General features: G+C 40.0%; 1 non-coding gene across 1 annotated transcript; it reads left to right on the top strand.

Annotated features, from left to right (window-relative positions):
- The first annotated feature begins 885 nt into the window (after positions 1-885).
- On the top strand, positions 886-1,097 carry LOC123622982. The gene has a single exon (XR_006729713.1). It is a non-coding gene; the product is annotated as a small nucleolar RNA U3 (small nucleolar RNA).
- The last annotated feature ends 2,053 nt before the right edge of the window (positions 1,098-3,150 follow it).

Below are 3,150 nucleotides of genomic sequence, written 5' to 3' on the forward strand. Positions count from 1 at the left end.
ATGTTGAAAACAGATCAACTCAGAGAATCTGTCTGACATGCTAAATTTGCAGACACTAACTGCAATTCTTTCTGAAGAGTCAGCTCCAAGCTTGTCGTAGTTAAGCATGACTGAAGCACAGTGAAAGCGTTTACTAAAATCCAGAGTGTGAGCGAGCTGATATTTTTCTCAAATGGTCGCCATTCTGAAAGCTCCTCTGTTTCCATTTCTCTACTGGCCTCTGCTGTAGAAATTAGAATATTCTTCTTGTTTGAGTGTGTGTATAAATAGGGGAGAGGTTCTCAACCAGGCTTCTTTTTGACGCTAGGGGACATTTGGCAAGGTCTGGAGACATTTTTGGGTGTCATAACTAGGAGAGAGGACAGCCACTTACCGGTAACCAAGGTGGAGAGGGGCCCGGGATTTCTGCTAAACAACCCAAGGTCCACAGATCAGCCCGAACCACAAGGACTCGCCCAGCCCAAAAATCTCAGTAGTGCTAAGGTTGAGAAATCCTGAGATAGACAAATGTTCATTGCATCATTGATTAAAATAGAAAAAAAAAAAAACCTGTAAATAACCTGAATGCCAGTCACTTAGGGAAAGATTAAATAAACTTTGGTTCATCGTTTCAGTGGAATATTATGTAGCTATTAAAAAGAACCGGTGGCTTTATGTATACTGATGTTGAAAATTGTCCACTATGTATTTTTAAATGGGAATAAAAACATACACAGCAAAGTGTTTGTTAAAATAAACTAATATCTGTTTTTGGTGATATTAAGGCATTTTGTAGACATAATGGTATTGTGTCTATGTTTTCAAAAACGTTTTGTTTTTAGAGGTTCATACCAAAATATTTACAAGTGAAATGGTATTATGGGATTGCTTTAAACTACTGTGAGAAAGACTTACTTTCAGGGATCATTTTTATAGTTTGTTACTGGAGAAATTTCTTTGAACGTGTAGAGCTTTGGAAACCATGAGGAGGCACAGTGTTCTCTCCTGAGCATGAAGCTGGCTCTTGGTGTTGCTTTGCTACAAATACCATTTGTCATTGACGATCATTCTTCTCTTCCTTCAGGAGTGTAAGAGGGAGAGGACATAGTCTAAGTGGTTCCCATTAAAAATAAAAATATTGGCTGGGCACGGTGGCTCACACCTGTAATCCTAGCACTCTAGGAGGCCAAGGCGCGAGGATCACTTGAGGTCAGGCGTTCGAGACCAACCTGAGCAAGAGCAAGACCCTGTCTCTACCAAAAATAGAAAAAATTAGCCGGGCATGTTGGCCCATGCCTGTAATCCCAGCTACTCGGGATGCTGAGACAGGAGTATTGGCTGAGCCCAGGAGTTTGAGGTTGCTGGGAGCCAGGCTAATGCCATGGCACTCTAGCCCAGGCAACAGAGCAAGACTCTGTTTCAAAAATAAATAAATACATACATAAATAAAAATACTGTGAGAGGGAGAAGTAGATGAGGTGGAGATGGGGCAGGATTGGCCATGGGTTGATTGTTGTTGGTGTTAAGCGATGAATTAAGGACGTTCATTGGATGAGTCTGGGTATTTTTGTGTATGTTTGGAATTCCCCATAATATAAAGTTTCTATACACACACACATAAATGCATTGAAAAAAATGTGGTAGGAGATAATAGATGATAGATACATAGATACAGACAGAGATTTGGCTCTGTGTAGCAGAGAACTTAAATAGTAGTGATGTAAAGAACCTAGAAGTTTATTTCTCTCTCATCTGAGAGCCTGAGATAACACAACAGCTGTGTTCTGCAAAGTCAACAGCAGCCCATGTTCCTTCCATCTTGTTTCATCATCCTTAAGATGCTGGCCTCTTCCTCATTGTCCAAGACTGCTCTCCATCATATTGCATTTTATCAAGGAGGAGTGGAGAAAGGGGAAGAAGGTTCACCCCATTTCTTTAAGGGCATGATTTGCATGTTGCATGCATCACTTTTGATTCCACCATATTGACTGTACTTAGTCACATGACCACAACCCAACTGCAAGGGAGGCTGGGAAATGTATTCTTTAGCCATGAGCCCTGCTGAGAATCTGAAGTTCTTTTATTGTAAAAGAAAGGGAGAAGAGAAAGAATACTGGGGATCACCTAACAATCTCTACCATTGTGTGCCTCAAACTGTGAATGATGATTAATGAAGATCAGTGGGACTATGGGGGATTTATCTTTTTACATTGTATGTTGCTCTGATCAGCTCTTTTACCATGAGTGTATATTTACTTTTGTGAAAAATAACTAAATATAAAAATTTCTATTCATAAATGGGGCATACATGATCCTTATATACAATGCTGTGAGGTTGTATAGTGTCATTTTTCGATATTCATTTCACTGATATTTATGGGCTGACTATTTAGGGTCAATTACAATTGCAGTACTAGATGCTCAGGACACAGCAGAGAAAAAGACAAAGCCCACCCTCAGAAAGTGAAGAAATAAATAATGTAGTACATTTTAAGATAGTGGACAGAATTGTAAATACAAATAAAGCAGATCATCAGATAGAAAGTGGTAGGATGTTTAGGGGGGTAGGGGATGGTTTGATAATGTGATCAAGAAAGACATCTCTGAGGTGGTGACATTTGAGAAAATACCTGAACGAAGTGGTGCAGGAAGGAGCCAGGTGGAAGAGGATTTGTGGCAGAAGGAACAGTAAGTACAAACACTATGAGGTGGGAACCAGCTCACTAGGTTTGAATAATAGCAAAAAGGGTAATGTCTCTGCAGGGGAGGGCAAAAGGGCAGAACTTCTAGGAGGTAAGACTGGAGGGCTGGACAGGGCCTTGGAGTAGGTGTTATATTAAGCCATTTGAGTATTACTATAAGTCGTTATGGTCAAAAGGTGTTTTCCTAATTATTTTTAATTATTAAAATATCTTAAAAATAATTAGGAAATGTGGAATGTGGAAAAACATTCCATTGGCACAGTGTCATGGGGTGAAGTGAGATCTATGTCTTGCTCCAGCTCTCCCTGTCATTAGCTGTGGGACCTGAGGAAATGTAATTTCATTTGTTGGCCTCTCAGTTTCATCACTTCTAAAGGTGAAGAGAGTTCACTCTGTGTCCTATTCTGTTCTAAGAACTATAGAAGTGGTAAGTCATTTCATCCTTACAACTGCCCTAGGAGGTGGGCAC

The sequence above is a fragment of the Lemur catta genome, chromosome 17 (assembly GCF_020740605.2).
Source record: "Lemur catta isolate mLemCat1 chromosome 17, mLemCat1.pri, whole genome shotgun sequence".
NCBI lineage: Eukaryota > Metazoa > Chordata > Mammalia > Primates > Lemuridae > Lemur > Lemur catta.